Source organism: Dioscorea cayenensis, chromosome 1 (genome assembly GCF_009730915.1).
Source record: "Dioscorea cayenensis subsp. rotundata cultivar TDr96_F1 chromosome 1, TDr96_F1_v2_PseudoChromosome.rev07_lg8_w22 25.fasta, whole genome shotgun sequence".
Lineage (NCBI taxonomy): Eukaryota > Viridiplantae > Streptophyta > Magnoliopsida > Dioscoreales > Dioscoreaceae > Dioscorea > Dioscorea cayenensis.
Genome location: NC_052471.1, coordinates 28,864,021 through 28,881,290, shown reverse-complemented (window position 1 = coordinate 28,881,290; position 17,270 = coordinate 28,864,021). Strand labels below are relative to the sequence as shown.

General features: G+C 30.5%; 1 long non-coding RNA gene across 1 annotated transcript; it reads right to left on the bottom strand.

Annotated features, from left to right (window-relative positions):
• Window positions 1-6,887: 6,887 nt before the first annotated feature.
• On the bottom strand, window positions 6,888-10,942 carry LOC120278692. The gene is made up of 3 exons (XR_005541753.1): window positions 10,743-10,942; window positions 10,558-10,643; window positions 6,888-7,497 (listed from the first exon to the last, which is right to left on the bottom strand). It is a non-coding gene; the product is annotated as an uncharacterized LOC120278692 (long non-coding RNA).
• Window positions 10,943-17,270: the final 6,328 nt, after the last annotated feature.

Sequence of the window (17,270 nt, the reverse complement as noted above, 5' to 3'; positions counted from 1 at the left end):
GGACATGCTATTAGTGTGTGGGGGATGCCATGTTTCTTCAACAACTACATTTCATCTACTTCTTTAGTCCTTGTAACTTTTGCTTTCACTTTAGAGTTTTATTAATTAGTTAAAAACATGAAATCACACATTAATGAAAGTTAATTATTTGATGTGATAAAACTTTCAACATTGAAAACATGGTACAATAGTGGAAGAAATATCTAGTTCTTTGTTTGGATCTCAAGTAAAATTAAGCCACACATGAGACAGAGAGAGAAAGGATGACCACAAGGTCTCTCCAGCTAATTTGAATTGAATGGAATATTTGACCCTTCCATTTTGGGACCATTTTAATGACAAGTTTATTAGTGTTTAATTAAGATTAATTGTCTTAATTATCTAAACAATATGTTTTCATGCAATTAGCATTACCAAAGTGGATTAATAATCATGAAAAAAAGTTGATTATGGAATAAGGTATTGAATTGTGACATAAGATAACAGGACCTTTAATATAATGTGAATTTTGAATCAATTCTTGATTTAAGATTAATCTCGATATATTTTATTTTTAATCCAAACACTAATTAGCTAGGTACATTTGGTTGGATGTATTTAATAACATCATCAAAGTTTGGTATACTAGTTCCAAAGAATTACCAAATATAAATGAGCTAAGGAGATATGATAGATGCAAAGCTTAATTTGTGGCCAGCCATGTTGTTGTTGTCTTACAAACAACATAATTGTCTAATTGGACCATCCTAATGCAGGAGGATTTTAATTACCGTAATGGCACTAGATTTTAATATATATAAATCAGAGGTTTTTTTAAAATTTTTCCTATTAAATTTTTTTTTTTGGATTTATACAGTGGAATTAAATCTTAATCGTAATTGTATGGCATATGTAAATTGAGTAAAGAGGGAAGATCTTAGGAGGCTTTTCTTGGTAAACATGTCAATTATTTAGGACATTATGTTATGGTTGTGGGTCTTTGCTTTCATTATATCAATATTTTTTTTTCTTTTTTTTATAAAAATTGATAAATCATGAATTTATTAAAATAAAAAACATACTAAATACAAACAAATAAGGAAAGCAAAAAACTGGAGGTCTCTCACCAAAGGTGAAGCACCGAGGTAACAAGGAGAAACAAGACAATAGAAATAAGAAGAAAAAAGAGAGGAATAACCTACTCCAAGACTTGATTTTGTTCTGAGTCGCCGCTTTGAAGTGAAACCCTTGCGCTTATGAAGTTAAGAGAGCGCTTTTATCCTTTGGGATGCCTCGTCTAGTGAGTGTTGGTAACTATCTCATACAATATAGATTATATATCTCATACAGTAGCAACAATATCATTAGAGGCAATTTAAAACATCAAAATAGTGTTAATAAATAATTGGATGAATTATATTATTACAATTTGGAAATATATGTCAATTAGAGGTAAATATTAATTTTTACATACAAAGACGCACATCATATCTGTTTTTTATAAATTTGATTTAACGGCAAAAAAATATATATATATACTTCAAGAAATTATGTAGGGCATCCATTTTCTTCAATAGATCATGTATCCTGTATAGCTTGGATATATAAATGTGCCAACCCATTTTAATAGAAGAAAGTATGAAACCACATAAATCTATTTTTGTATGTTTTTAGTGATTGTCAATCTTTTTATCCTTACTAACTTCATGTATATCGTTGAACAGATATTTAATTGTAAAATAAAAAATTTATTTGATGTATATATATATAAGGAGAAATTTTGTACAACATAATCTTCAATGAATATTTGGAGTGACCTTATTAACCTTCATATCATCTAATCTCATATAGTAATCAACATGTATATGTACCTAGAGATGGCAATCTGTACTTTATCCGATAGGGTATATTTATACCCATACTCGGTTAAAGAGGTTATTATCCTCTTTAACTGGGTACGGAAATGGGTAAAGGCATAGGTATTATCCCTTTTTTTTAGCGAGTACGGATCAGGTAAGGGTAAGCTCTACCCTACCCATACTGTTACCTGTACCCTTACCCGTTGAAAAGGGTACCGATAAAATCTATACCCGTACCCATACCCTCATATATGTGTGTGTGTGCGCGCGCGCTCGTGCATTATATATATATGAGTTATTGAGTTTAGGAAATTAGGGATTTTCTAAACTCGATAAGTTACGAAGTTTAGGAAATTAGGGATTTCCATGAAACCTAATTTTCTAAATTCGGTAACTCATCTATATTTAATTTATATATATATATATATATATATAATTTGTAATTACTTGTTATGTAATTTTGAATATATGGACATGTGTTTAAACATGGTATTGTAATGGATTATGAATTTTATTATTATTATTATTATTATTATTAGTAGTAGTAGTAGTAGTAGTAGTATTTAAATTTAATTCAATAATTTGAATAACATGTAAGCGGGTACCCAACGGATATACCCATACTCTGCTAGTACAGGTAAATATATGAATTTTTTTGCCCTAAAAAGTAAGAGTTACGGGTATAGGTATTGTTGGGACGTAGTGGCTCAGGTCCATAGTCCCACATCGCCTGTGAGACCAATTCTCTCTAGCTTCATATACCCTTACCAAACCTTCCCCATAACTGCAGTTATGGAGAAGTTAGAGTGGTGGGTCCCTATGTAACAGGTATAAAGTAGAATTACGGGTATAGATAAAGGTTTTGATATACGCTATCTATACCTTCCTGTTGTCATCTCTATATATAGCATTGTAAGCCTATACAACTTAAAATATCTCTCTCTAAATGTGTATATATAGATCTCTCTCTAGGATAGATTTCATGTGACCTTAGGGCTCTAGCTATACTTAAAGGCAACATCCATCAAAGTAAGATGACTCACACTAAGAAGGAAAAAGAAGAAAATATATATAACAAACAATCTTGTGAATCATGACCAAGTACTGTGAGATGGAGGCCCCCATTTTTAATATTGGTCCACATGAATTATGGCTCCACTTTGATCAATCTGAAAAGTCTTTGACAATGCCATCCCCTCCTAACAATACAAGGCTAATATATTCACACACACACACAAAAACTACAGATATAATAGTCTTTGTTATCTATACTTCAAGCAGGTGAGAATGGTCCTAGATTTTTTTTGGACTCTCTTTACTTCAATTATTGTTTTTTTATAAATGCCATGTGTTAAGAGTGTGCTTGAATTTTTTAAATATATCACATGCCCACATTTTAATGCAGTGGAGAAAATTCAACTTTTGATTTTCACTGTGCATTGGAGACCTAGTAGTAATAGGTTATCAATGCTATAGGTGGATAAAATATTTCATTTTCCATCTATTAAAACATAAATATAAATGATAACATTTGAAAAATAATTAATAGGTATGATATAAATCAATCACTAAAACATTAAAGAGAGAAGTAACTTGACATATTATGTAAAACATTATAAATCAATATTGTATATCTTATGTTTTTAATTAAGAATAAAATTTTTTGTGAGTTTTGTTTCTTATTTTTTGATAATAAATAGTGATTAGAAAGGTGGTCCACTTAGGAGAAGGAGAGGCAAAAGAGGACAAGAAATATGACTATGGTTTTGGTTGTAGAAAACATCATATGGATGTAACTAAGTGTGGGGGCAGTGTGCCCTTATCATGGGCAACAACCTAGCACCATTAATTAGTCTGCATAGCCTGGCTTTCATCATGATCATGATGCATCACCACTACCACAAACTCTCTTTCTTTTGTGCCTCTTTTATTTTGCTCTAAAGCCAAGTGACCTCTACTCCACTTTCATGTCCTTTCAATGGTTAACTTATCAAATATCAACAACATCAACAACAACTCTTAACATGAGAAAAGATCTTATGTTAACTTTCTTTCTCTTTCTCTGCATGCTTTCGATATCATTAAGAAGAATATATTGGGTTTTGGAGAGGAGAAAGAGAAAGAGAGAGAGAGAGAGAGAGAGAGAGAGAGAGAGAGAGAGGGCACATTGCCATGAGTCAAAAAGTTGTCCTTTCTAACATTCTTTAGAGGGCGTTGTAAAAAGCTTGTTCATTGAAGAAAGCTTTACTTATACGTGAGAGTCACGTACAGGACCATGCATGTGATGTATATGCATGGATGTATGTGAACGTGTGTGCATGTGTCATGAATGAATATTTGTGAGATTTCACCATGCATAATGTTTTCTTGCATTAAGGGTGTCATTATGTGTTAACTAGCTAGTCAGGTTGGGATCAGGTCGAGTCACAAGCAATAGTGGTATCGATATGTGTTAAATGATGAATTCAAGTCAAGTTAAAACCCTAACTCAATCATAGAACCAGATATGTTTTGGGTGCATGAATACTTGTGTCATATATGATATATTATAATATGAGTGTCGATATGTATTAGTTCATTGAGTTCAGGTCAATTTATACTCCAATTTGATCTGTTTATTATCTTAGCTTAGGGTACTATTGGTAATTATTTTTTTATTATTTAATTTATTATTTAATAAAAATAATTAAAAAAAATGTTACAATTTCAGAATAACTCTCATTTTTAATAAAACCTATAATGATTGGATCATATGACCATACATATTATGTGTGCATGATGAATAAATATGTCATCTATGAGTAAAGGTTAAATTTAATATGCATAATGTTACCTTATAATAATTAGGTGTCTCAATATTGGTTGCCGGTTAGGTTTAGATTGGGGTAAACTAGAGTCAAATCAATTTAATCAATGGGGGCAAATATCCAAATCTAACCTAATATTCATTAAGGATCCACTAGCCTATTTATAAAGTATAAACTATGTTACTATACCCACATTAATTTAATTAACTTATTTAACATAATCATTTGAGATAATTTAAGAATTTTTCTTTTTTTTGCATATATACCCTTATTAAAACATAAAATTCTATATTTTCTAGAAATTAGGTGAAAGATGGTATGCATGTGCATGTCCTCTTGTTTGATTCTAATGAGTCAAAAGGTGATTCTTTTCTAACGTTTCTTTAAAGCTTGTTGTACGGAACTAAAGCTATCTCGCATAAAGCTCCAAAGTACGTGAGGGAGTCACAGGACCATGCATGCATGCAGTTTATGTTATCATAGCATTGTCATGCATGTATGCATGGTTTAATGAGCGCATGCATGTGCATGCGTGAAATGATTCTTGATCTATTTTGATGGTGCCCCAATGAAATATCCACAAACATTTATGATATTTATTTATTTTTGCATAAATGTACATATCTATACGTATACATTGATAAAGCTCTTGCACAGGACCATGCATGCATTCAGTGATATTTTTTACGGCGTGAAATAAATAAATACACATACATACATACATAATATATATATATATATATAGAGAGAGAGAGAGAGAGAGAGAGACTAGGTATTGTTTACTTATAATAGGAAAGTCACTATATATATATATATATATATATGCACACACAAACCACACTAGTATCATTCACTCTCTTCTTATTAAAAATTGATGTTCATCATATGATTTAGCTAGGCTCCATGACTACATTGACAATATACGTATATAATATTCATTAAAAGATAAATCGTGCATACCTTCATTAATCAAATGAAGTGAAACATATATAATGGAAAATTCATCTCGTCTTTTATGTTTCACTTATATATGTTTGTTGGCTTCTTTTAATTATAGTTTAATATTGGCTTTGTTGATAAGATATAAAAATTAATAAAGATTAATAAGATAAATTCCCTGCAAAGAAGCAAATTATAAAATCATTCCATTACTTCACAATCTTTTATACACAAAACCAGGGGCATCTCATCAGCTATAGGCATTCCAGTTTTGAATAACTCATCATTAATTTAAGGTCTTCAATTATAAATTATAAAAATTATTTATAATAATAAATTAAAGTCTTAAAATTTTAAATTAAAGTCTTAAATTTTGAATTTAATAATTAAACAATTTCATCTCTTCTCTTGTATATCTTTTTCAAAAATAATCTTTTTATAGCCTATTTAAAAAATAATGCACTTATTTTTCCAAATTTAATCTAAAGCTTACCTTTTTATTATAATTATTGGGTTTTTTTCCTTATTCTTGAATTCTTGCTTATATATATATATATATATATATATGCAATATGTTTTCTGGGGATATCCCCAGAAAACGAATCTAGAGATATCCCCACAGCAGCCGTTAAATCACCCATCTAATAGTTGTTGTTTCATTTCTAGCCCCAGAGGTGGGTTAGTGATGCTAACTCCAATAAAACAACAACTGTTAGATAATGATCTAACAGATATTGTAGCATCCCTAGATTATCGGTCCTCATATATATATATATATGTGTGTGTGTGTGTGTGTGTGTGTGTGTGTGTGTGTGTGTGTGTGATGCAAAACTAAAAGAAAAATGAAGAATTGAAACTTTAATGCCATCTAAAAGTAAGATTTTTAATAATTTTTTTAATAAATAATTAAAGACCGTGTTAGAAAAAATAGAAGGGTTGCCAATGGGCCTTTGGCCTATTAGCATTAAGTTCCTCGTGTAGGGTATTCATTTTGGAGAAAACTCGAGATCGAACCCCAAATTTCACTCAAAATGAGGACATAGATATATTGAAATTAGTGGTGGAACTAGGACTTACTAGTGGGGAGTGAGAGCATAGATGTATTGAGATCAGTGGCATAACCAGGATTTACTAGTGGGGGAGTGGTGGAAGCAAGATTTACTCGGTGAGGGGGGCTAATTCATAATTTCAAAAAAAATTACATCTAAAAAAATGCAATTATCCAAAATATTAATAGTAAGATAATATAATTTTTTATTAAAACATCCATACTTTGAATATGTGAATATGAAGAAAGCATAAAATAGCTATCTATGCAAGCTTGAATTAGAGCCAATGCCAGTGTCAGTGCTAGAAATGCGAGGCATGCCACTAAGAGGAGGTTATTGCATCCGCCGAGTTTAGATATTTTAAAACATTGTACAATCCCTTCATTATCAATAGATGCAAGAAATCTCTCGCTCAATATAGACAACCAAGCTATCGTTCATCTACTCGTCTCCCATTTTGTTGCGCAAATCAATTTTTACAACATTCATCGCTGAAAACACCCTCTCAACACTAGCTGTCGCAATTGGTAAAACCAATGCCAACTCAATAAGATAATAAATGAGTGGAAAAATAACACTTATACCAGTCTCAACCATCTTTCTAGCAAAACCTCCCAAGTCACCGACATTTATAAAATCTTCATCATGCCGCACATCATAAATGAAAGTGGCAAGTTGATCCTCAAGCATTATATGTTCAGTCATTGTGAAATCTTCAGGATAAAGTTCCACAAGACGAAGTAGCTTATCGATGTTGAATTTGGAAAATGAATCCCTTGGATCAAGGTATGACACAAGAAGAAGTAACTCTGTACTAGTTTCTAGTAAGCTGTTTTGCATTTCTTTTTCAATCAAATCAATAACCTGACATGGCAACAATGATAAAATCACAAATATTACTAAAATAATAAATTGATGATACGATGGAAACACAATAAATATAAAATTTTAACCTCGCAGAAAATTTCAACACGGTAATGATATAAATGATTAATGACTAGCCCCTCCCGTCTAGAATGACCAAGGAGTTATCCTCCATGTGAGGTATTGGGATTGGGTTTCCCTCACAAAAAAAAAAGCTAACTTCCTCCAAACATACTTCCCATCCCGTCTCCCTAAAGTCTTGAAGTCGAACCCTCACAACTTCGATCAAACGCATGGCTTGAACAATATTTTGATTCTTTTGTTGTAAGGCAAGTGATAATATTTGTTATCCCCAACAAGCGCCTCATCAAATACATTACAAACACAAATTGATAATTCTCCATTTTTTTAATAAAACTTGCCAATATTCCTCTATTATCATTAGAAGTACCATCATCATGCACATTTTGGAGCACCTCCAACACTGAACTCCACATTGAGATCATCTAAGGCAATGCTATCAGCTCACATTTATTCCTACATTAAAGACATTGAGAGGGGTTTCTTCTTCAATGCTTAGTGTTCTAGGGTTTTATTTCTTGTGTTTTAAGATGAATATAAGATTAGCTTGAGAATGGTAATGTAATGTGATCCCTACCAAATATCCCCCGTTCTTGCTAAGTTGGATTCTTGATTTTTTTTTTCCTCTGCCACTGGTTGTCTCTACCCTTTTCAATTGCTCAACTAATCTATTATGGTGATGTTGCCGAAGTTGGTCTCTTCTTTTGCACAATGCTCCCACATTGTTAACAATCATAGTAAAATATTGGCAAAAATCACTCACAATTCGATTGTCTTTAGCAACGAAAACAATCACTAATTAGAGCTGATGAGCAAAACAATGGATATACCTTGCATATGGATTTTCTTTTAGGATAAGTGCCTTCAAACCATTGAATTCACCTCACATATTTGATTCCCCATCATATACCCTTGTCCCTTCAGTCTCGAAAGAGATAGCCCATGTTTCGCAAATAGACAGTCAATGGAATTTTTCAATGAAGTGGTTGAGGTATCCGGCACATGAACCATAGCAAGAAACCACTCTATTACATATCCATTCTTATTCACAAATCACAAAAAAAAACTCATATTTGTTCCTTAATTGACACATCCTCTGGATTCATCAATTATAAGGGAAAAAAATTATCTCCAATATTATCAACAATGGCACATGTAATTTCTGCTGCACAAGCATTTGTTAACTCCTTCTGAACTTTTGGAGAAATTATTTGATTGTTTCCAGGGGCATTTTGATTGACTGCACTAAACGCCTTATCATTCCGTAGGCTTTACCACTCAAGCAACTCAAAGAAATTGCCCTTGTACAGTGAGCTTAAAGACTCATCATACCCACGGAAAGCTAAACCTTGCTTCAATAAGAAACGTGTCACATCCAAAACCGCCGTTAGACAAGTGTGGTATTCGACCTCCATCTCATGTGAATGTGTAGCCAATTGGTGTGACACACTCAGCCTCTAATTTTGGAAACTCTGAAACTGTATTCTTACGTCATTATGCACACTGTTCACATCACCAACATGCTATATGAATTTTTCTAAAGCCTTTTTCCAATTATTGAACCCCGTTTTAGTAAATACATCCTCTCTTATTCAATTTCCTCTGCTTAGTGTGAAAAGATAACACCAAAAACAAAATGTTGCATTTTTGCTCACACTGTACTCCAACCATGAATGTTGATTAAACCAAGCATTCTAAAAACTCATTTTTTGTTTGCCATATTCTTTTTGAGGAAAATTATGGCCAATTGGTGGACATGTGCCTCTAGTTAAATATTCCCTTCTAACTTGATTTCTAATATATCCCAACATCAAAGTCTTCAATTGGCTTTCAGAGTCTCGGATCACTAACAATGTCATTCGAATTGAAATTCACATGGATGTTTTTCTCGCTTGATTTATAGCCCGATGGTGCTTTTGGAGAATTGGATGACTCTTCACTCCGTGGTCATTTAATAAAAATTTATCCATGTCCAATTGGCTATAAAATTGTATAATGCTATCCAAAGACCAAAGTAAACATGTATAAATATAATTGATAATTGAATAATAGCTACACATTAGAAGCCAATCATATTGTTAATTAATTTATTCAAAATAGGATTAAGATAATGTGATAATTGAAAATATAGAATGGGATTTTGTGCACCATAGGTCCATAACTCATCTCATCTGGAAAGTTCTAATTTAGTCATTCAAAAATTGAAAACCCATAATCATCAAATTATTTGGAGAACAAGGCTAAACAAGTAATCTCCATTATGTTTGTTATGTCCTTGATGCTACAAAACACAAGCCCAATTGTCTAGAAAATCAATTGTTTAGGATCATAGCTTTATACTGGAAATGTTATTCAAGATAATTATTCCGACTTAAAAAAGTTAAAAGTATTGTCCTATGATGCACCGTTTGCCTCCATTCATCATTTGAAGTAGAATCTAGAAATGTTATTCCTTGTTTGAGAAAAATGAAAGGATCACAAACTTCTTTGCAAATCAAGCAAAAAATTCACCTACTTTTATCAAATGCCATGGACTGGAAACATTTATGTGACAGTTTAGAGATCAACCTCAAGTACCATCCTTATTTGTATCCCCAGCTGTACCAATAATGGTTTCTATAGACATCCAATGTACGTTAACTATGAAGCTCTAAAATCGCCAAATTTCAGCTATTTAACTCAACGTCAACAACCATACACACTATGCCCACTAAAATTATAATTAACCAAATTCAATCCTCAAATTAAATCAAACAATTAAAGTTCAAAATTTTCAGTTTTCAAATCAATTAAAAAAGTAATTAACACTGGAGTCATTGAAGTGGATAATCATTAATCAACATCAACATTCAAGACATTTTTCATTTTAAGAACAAAAACCAAAGTTAATTAACACTTAACAGGTTAGCAAATGTCAAAAGTCAAAAGCACAGCTGCACAATATGGTGATGTAATTTTAAAAATAAAACAAAGACTTACAAATATGGCCCTCAAATTCAATTCAATGAATCCTCCAATCTTTCTAATTGCAAAGTCAAATCTTGATATCAGGAGATGAGATTTGTCTGTAAAAACATAATAATGAATCTGAATCAAATCATCAATTGAAGATCAAAACCACAAAATCCAATTTAAACAAAAACCTAAAAAAAAAAAACACTTACACTTTGGAGTTTGGAGAAACCTCAAGATTCAAGGATCAAGACAACTAGACAAGATTTTGCTCACAATCATTCAATCGAATCGAAGATCATCGTTAGCAACAAAGAAAAAGTGATTAAGATAGCAAGAGATCAAAGAGAGACTTTGAGCAGCTATGGCTAAATTTGAGTCATTGAGGTTGAGGGTATGTCGGTTAACTAACAAAAATTTGGGTATTGGATTCGGATCATATTTTAAATCCGATAACCCAATAGCAATAACTCAATAAACGGATTCGGATTGTTTATGGACCTTATCAGATTCGGATGAATGGGATCCAAACTTAAACACCATAACCACAAACCACAGCTGGATCTGGACCCACAGCTGACAACCCATTCAACCATTATTCTTCTTCACCTTCTAATTCTAATCTTCTTCTTTGGCTATTACTCTTCAGCCTCTTCATGTCTTCATGACTTCATCCACAACGGCATAGCACACAACCACAAGACTAGCAAGCAGCAACCAATGCCATTTCACATCATCTCGAAGGCCTGAATCGCGAGACTCACACCATCGACGACAATTCACCATGCCGGCAAAAAGGCTGGAAGGGGGGGTTGAGAAAGGGAGGGGAGGCTTCCCTTGATGCATGAGACTTGAGGGCCGGTTTCCCTCTTGAGCAATGGCAGAACTTTTGAGTGCCATGGGTGGTTGAAGCCGCCGTTCGCCCCTTCTTGGTTCCACCACTGATTGAGATATTAACTCTATGTATTTGCATGCCGGCCCCTAGCTTCTCTTAAATAAGGGCCGCTTGTTTTCTATTTGTCAATATATATATATATATATAGCGCGAGAAAAATGTTGTTTAAACAAGTTAGTAATATAGTTGAGTTAAATGATGCTGAAATACAAAAAGGAAAGCTAATGATCATCTAACATATCCTTATAAGCATGGCCAGTTTGTGAATGAATCTAATGGTTAAATTCCTAAAAAAATGTATGCTTGATAATTAACTGAAAAGGAGCTCATTAGAATTACTGATTTTTCAAAAGATAAATTCTCAAAATATCTTTTTAATTCATATTATATTAAAAAATTGGCAAATGAGGCAAAACATGAAAGATGATGGTTCTTTTGATGGTTTGGGTGATCTGATATAGTTATTTATTAAGAAAATTTAAATTTATTAAATAAAATTTAAATTTTTATTAAATAAATTAGATGTCTCATTTTGAAATTTGATTTTACCATTTGTCAAAAAAAAAAAATTGATTTTACCCCTCAGCTAATAAATTAAATAAATATATATTATAAGATAGGATAGTGTTGCACACTTATTTATAAGACCTAGGAAATCATGTTAAATATAGTCATAAAGATTCCATTGTGAAAAACAAATGGTATTTTAGAATAAGAAATGTCCCAAAATCAATTATTTTGGGAAAAGATTAATAACATTCATTAAAATTAATCTCAATTTTTAATAACTTTCATGTATAATAATTTGAAAATCAAACACTTAGGGGCTATTTGGTTACCTGCAACTAGCTGTAATGTAAATGGTTTTACATGTAAAATGTTATTTGGTTTGTTGTGAAATCAGTTTTACATGTAAACAGTTTTGCATTTTTGTGTACTTTTGCTGCATTTCAACTTACAGCAAATTTTGCTGTAAATTGAAATGCAGCAAAACATTTGGGCTAAAATCACCATTTCTCACTCTCCAAATTATGCATTAAAAGAAAATGAAAACTTACATGTAATCAATTGTTAATATAATTAAACTTATACTTATTTATATTTTATTAAATTTATTTTTTTATTTAAAATATACCAATTTGTATTTAATTTTAATTAAAAAATATTTTTTTATATAAAATTAAAGAATTTTATATATTTTTAATTTAATAAAATTATTATTAAGTTAATTAATTAATTAATTTACATTAGTGTTAAGAGAAGATGGGGAGAGTTAAATTAATTATTTAGAGTTAGTATTTAATTATTTAAGTTTCTTATTATTATTTGACTTAGTTATTTGAATTTCTGATTATTATTTTTAAATGTAATAAATAATTTATTAAATTAAATTAATTATTTTAGTTTAAATTATTTTTTAAAATGCATTAAATAATTAATAATAATACAGTATATTGGGGGTAATCTCACCCCCTCTACTTACATGGTGACCATATCTTCTAACTTACATCAAACCAAACAAATTAAAAGTAATGCAGCATTTTCAGTTACAGCAAACCAAACAGCAGTGATGTAAATAGAAATGCAGCATTTTCACTTACACTGTAATTTCACTTACATGTAATTTCACTTACAGACAACCAAACAGCCCCTTAATATTTTAAGATGTTCATATGGGTTTGGGTATATATGTGTGTGTGTGTTTATAAAATGAAAATAATCTTCTGAATATTATACATGAAATTATTTTAAAATTAAAATTAATTCATATGTGTTATATCTATATATATCTATATATGTGTGTGTGTTTTCATGTGCCACCACCAATCTTGGTTTTAGAATATATTTATCTAATGTATATATATACACACATGAAATTATTAAATATATTTAATAATTAATTTTTTAAAAATAATATTAATAAAAATATATCATTATTTAAAAAGATAAATTTTAAATTTTACCTTGCAAGAAATTGGTACATTACGAAAGCATCTTTTTGACCAAAAATCAACTACAAACTATTATTAAAAAACTATTTTTTATTTTTTGCTTCAACCATCTTGCAAAAGGAAAAAGAACTTTTGAAAAAATAAAAATAAAACATCAACTTATATATATTTCAATAAAATTTGTAAGTCAACTTCTTGCCTCAAAATATCTTTTTAATTCATATTATATTAAAAAAATTTGCAAATGAGGCAAAACATGAAAGATGATGGTTCTTTTGATGGTTTGGGTGATCTGATATAGTTATTTATTAAGAAAATTTAAATTTATTAAATAAAATTTAATTTTTTATTAAATAAATTAGATGCCTCATTTTGAAATTTGATTTTACCATTTGTCAAAAAAAAAAAAAATTGATTTTACCCCTCAGCTAATAAATTAAATAAATATATATTATAAGATAGGATAGTGTTGCACACTTATTTATAAGACCTAGGAAATCATGTTAAATATAGTCATAAAGATTCCATTGTGAAAAACAAATGGTATTTTAGAATAAGAAATGTCTGAAAATCAATTATTTTGGGAAAAGATTAATAACATTCATTAAAATTAATCTCAATTTTTAATAACTTTCATGTATAATAATTTGAAAATCAAACACTTAATATTTTAAGATGTTCATATGGGTTTGGGTATATATGTGTGTGTGTTTATAAAATGAAAATAATCTTCTGAATATTATACATGAAATTATTTTAAAATTAAAATTAATTCATATGTGTTATATCTATATATATATCTATATATGTGTGTGTGTTTTCATGTGCCACCACCAATCTTGGTTTTAGAATATATTTATCTAATGTATATATATACACACATGAAATTATTAAATATATTTAATAATTAATTTTTTAAAAATAATATTAATAAAAATATATCATTATTTAAAAAGATAAATTTTAAATTTTAAATTTTACCTTGCAAGAAATTGGTACATTACGAAAGCATCTTTTTGACCAAAAATCAACTACAAACTATTATTAAAAAACTATTTCTTATTTTTTGCTTCAACCATCTTGCAAAAGGAAAAAGAACTTTTGAAAAAATAAAAATAAAACATCAACTTATATATATTTCAATAAAATTTGTAAGTCAACTTCTTGCCATTATGCCATAGGCGTGTATAAATAAAAAAATGTCTCTCGTGGTGGTGTATAATTAAATACGGGTTTTATGAGGGCATATTAGTATTTTTATTTTTAAGGAAAAAGCCATTCAAGTTTATAATAAAATACCTATTTATCAAGAACAAAACCAGGGCTAACTGAGAGGGCTATGGTAGAAGGTAAAAAAAAAAAACTCCAATAAAACAACTATCTCCAATACATACAACGTATGCGACTTAAAATAGATAGTTGCATTCGAGTTTGTATTTTCTAAAGTGCTATACAATCACTTTATTATCAATAGTTATAAAAACCTTCCTCTTAAATATACTTAACTATTGTTATTATTTTATCTGGTTTGTTAATAAAAAATTATTCTAATTAAAAAAATAATTTTTTATTAACATAATTAGAAAAGATATCATAAATTATTTTTTTTACCTCATAGATTAGATTTTATGTGGTCATTAAGTATTTTTAATTATAAATAAAAAATAAAAAAAAAGTAGTTGTAGAAAAAAAATATTAAAGGGTTTAAAAAAATATCACTTTGAAATTCATTGCATTGCATGATATACCCACAAATCTAGAAATCATTTTTATTTAGATAATTAGATAAATGAAGATTCTATACCAATTTTAGTGATGATTCTGAATCTCAAAATGTTTTTAAAAAATAAAGTTACTTTGATATAAGTACAATAATAGATAAATCAAATATGTGTTTCTCCTAAGATATTCCATATATTATACATATACATATATTTCAAATAAAAGAAAATCAATATATAGTTTTAATAAAAAAAAATCCTAAAATTGAACGTCCTCCCTCACGATCTCAAAATCCATATGTTAACATAGATTATATTCCTCATATCATCATCCTCTTTCTCGTGAGACTGAGACTTTGATATGCTCTGTTACCCTATTCTTTGTAACTCTCTTATGAGTCTTGTGACCATGGGAACAAAAGGTATTGTTGAACAAGTGAAGGTTTCATGAGAAAGATGGAGGATGAGGACGCATAGAAGAACCGAGAGAAAAGGGATGGAGGCTGGCATGCTTCGGTGCTCTGTCACAAGAGCGGCTTTCTCTTCCGGCAAACTTTGATTAGGGCGGCCTCACTGAAGCTAGGGGTTGAAGCCCCCACTAACCCCCACTAGCCCCCCCTTGGTTCCGTCATTACCTTTTGTAATGATTACCTTATGACTAAGTTTTAAGTTTTTCAGTTTCATATTGTGGTTTTCCACTTGTTTCCCTTCTAAAACTCCTAGATCTTAGTAGCTCAATCTTGTATGAGTACTATTATGAATGACATGGCAATTTGTTTCATTTCTTCACTATAGTGGTACATTGCACTATATGGTCCTGTAGCATATATATTCACATATGGTATTGTAGCACTTTACTGTGACTTTTATTGTAACACTGAATTTTTTCCTGTGGCTTTAATCCTAGCATTTGTTTTGTTTGGATTTTGAGTTTTATGTTTTGTTTGGGAGTGGAGAAAGTGGTAAATGGAAATATTTTTGAACTTGGACTAGAACTGGGAACCGGGTGCCAATTTGGCCCAGTTCTATAGAATTCGTTGATTAGAAGTCAGCTTGGTCAAACCCATCCATAACGTGCTTTCGAGTTTCGAAGGACTCAGAAGTTTGAACAAAGTTGTCTTCTTCTTTATTTTTGTGCTTGTGGTGGCCCATCCACCATACAAGCCATATATGCTCATTTGTATGGAATCACACAATTTTTTTACTCAAATTTTCATCCGCATCCTCGTCTCTAGTACATGACCAAACCGAGTTTTCCGGTCGAATTGGGTGACCCATGACCCAGTTGCTTGGCTGGTTTGCTTCTCGGTCCAGTTTCAAAAATATTGGTAGAAGGGAATAAGGAAGAAGGAGGGAAGAAAAAGAAAAAAAAGGGAGTGGTCTTTGCGCATCGTATAATACATGTTTATATCTTGTGCTAATTTTTGTGTCAAGCTAAAAAGTTAGTAATTGTAAACTCACTAAAAAAAAATTAACCTGAGCTAAATGTGTTGCATACATACATCCATGCTTATGTATATAGATTTTACCTACATACATACTTGCACACATGTATAAATACATATGTGTGTATATACATGATTGTGCATATATCTACTTACCTGCATATACACATAAATAATAGGTACAGATTCTCTGATACACACATATATATCCTCTTATATAAGTATGCATCCCTAAGTATATATAAATGTTCCTTATCAATAATTCCATATATGTCTTAGTCTATCCCTTTTAGAAACTTGTAATACCCTTCTACTATGCATATTTGTGTAATCATTATGTTTTTGTGGAAATATTAGGCTACAATTTTGGGAGTTTTTATATGACACCTTGGTTGTGTATCTTGTTGAATATTTCATCTGTGCTTATTTGGAAAAATTTTCTACATGATTATCCTAGTGAATGGTATGGGTGGTTTATTGTATGTTGGTGACTATGTACAATACTAGAAATTCTGTATGGCTTCATATAAGCTGTTATTATATTGCTCTATCAAATGGAGAGATGTATTTGTTCATGTTGACATGAATCTAGTATTTTAATCCAACGGGCCACCTATGAATAGTGGATGATGTGATTGTATAGCGGTATGAATGGTGATGGTTAATCACGTGGATGATATGGATGATGTGATTGGTCTGATATTATAATTCCATCATTTGAAAAAAA